The sequence below is a fragment of the Mastomys coucha genome, unplaced genomic scaffold, assembly GCF_008632895.1.
Source record: "Mastomys coucha isolate ucsf_1 unplaced genomic scaffold, UCSF_Mcou_1 pScaffold11, whole genome shotgun sequence".
Taxonomy (NCBI): Eukaryota; Metazoa; Chordata; class Mammalia; order Rodentia; family Muridae; genus Mastomys; species Mastomys coucha.
In genome coordinates this window covers 1,856,114-1,858,143 of record NW_022196893.1, presented here as the reverse complement: position 1 = coordinate 1,858,143, position 2,030 = coordinate 1,856,114, and positions in this window count along the sequence as shown.

Here is a 2,030-nt window from a genome sequence, read left to right as displayed (position 1 = left end):
TATGAAGAATTAATGTGTCCTTTCTCTATCACCCTATTTGAGGACTCTTAAATCTACAAACGTAAAACACGAAATATTCCAAACATTCCTGTACCCCTTTTCATCTGACCTGCATAGTGTCTCTAAGTACTTCTTTTGCAAGTTATATTCACTCACTGTGATTCTGTCATCTGTTACTCTCAGCTATTGCTATCTTGTCTTTAATACTCTCTGACCCTCTCAGATTTATGTTCATGTTATATTTTGGCCCAACCAATGAATCTCTGACTCTCAAGAATTCTCTGGTTCACTTCATCCAAAAATGATGTCTTTCTACAGTGAATATAACCTGTTTATTACTTCAATTCTCATGCTTTACTTCAAACAGTGTTGTATGATGAATGTCATTCACTTTTTTTGTCTCTGCTTTCAGAGGAGATACATAGCTCAGGATGGAATGATTCTGCACAAGCTGACTGTGTTTTTCCCCTCAACCCCTGGCACATGAGCTAGCTATTAGGAGTGTTTCGGAAAAGAACTAGCTCTTAGTGAGGAAACAAATACAATATAGCAATCTTAAAAATACATGGACAAATATCAGCTTAAAACTTTTCACAATACCCCCTCACCTTTCACCTCATATCAATGGAAAAGTTAGCAACACACAGATAAGAGTTAAAGTCATGTTGTCCTTTCATGTTTTAACCTAGTTATTTTCATTGCTGTTAACAGCCTTTGGGAAATGCAAAATATTGTGGCAGTTAAAGTAACAAGCAATTATCCTGAAACAGCCAGCTTACACAGCTATTCATTTCATGTAATATTTGGAGAGGGGCATATACACTAGGAACTTTTGGCTAAGCATTATTTCCACACATTTTACCAAAAATATGAACTGAAGTCAGTAGATACGAAGGGCCATGGAACCATATTTTAAACTACTACACAGTAACTCAGGTATCATTTCTATAGTACCTTTCTGTCGCTTAGTACTTTTTGATTTCTACTATATAATCTATTGAAGGTGCTGTGATAAGGCAAACCTTTTGTAAGTGTGTACTTTATCTTTTATTATTTTTATATTAAATTCTATAATTTGTTTGATGTATGTGGCTGAAATTAAATATTTTCATTGATTCAACTAATATACCTCCTCTCATCTATCACTAAAGTTATAATTTTAATTCATCACAGTAAGGAAAGTAACAGAGGCCGGAGCTTTTCATATCACATCCACAGTCATAAACACGTGCATGCTTAGAAGAAATGCATGCATGCTTATGGTCTGCTTGCTCTTTATCTTTCATTCAGTCTAGACCCAGCCTATGAGATTGTGCTGTCCATGTTCACGGTGGGTATTGCCACCTATATTTACAATGTTAAGAAAATTTCCCAAAGGCCAACCTATTCCAGACAACTCCTCATGGACTTCCATTTCCTACGCTATTGTACATTTTCAATTAGAAAATCCAACTAATAGACATAAATTCAAATAAATACACACATATGTGACTCTTATAAATGTCTTGGTATTACATCACAGATTTATCACCACGAGTCAGAAATGAGTGGGCATTAAACTTACAGGGTTAAAATTGTAAAGCTGCTAAAGTCAGTGACTTAGAATTGATGTAATTTGGTTTTATGCTTCTTATTAATTGTGTGGGCCCCAGAAATTATTTATTTTCTCCACTTTAAGATACAACAACTAAGAATGAAAAGACCAAGTTTACAAATAAGTTAGGAAATCATATGTTGTAAGACAGAATTTTTCATATATTCTAGGAAACACTGAACTCACTTGTAATTTTTTTTTTACAAAGACAATTTAAAATAAACGTTCATAAAAGCTGCAATTTACAGAAATATTGAATGACAATGGCCCACATATTCATATATTTGAATGCTTTGTTTCGAGGTGAACTATTTAGGAAGGATTAGGATTTATGTTCTTGTTGGAGAAGGTGTATCACTGGGAGTGGGTTTTGAGATTTCAAAAGTCCACATCAGGGACAGGCTGAATCTCTCTCTCTCTCTCTCTCTCTCTCTCT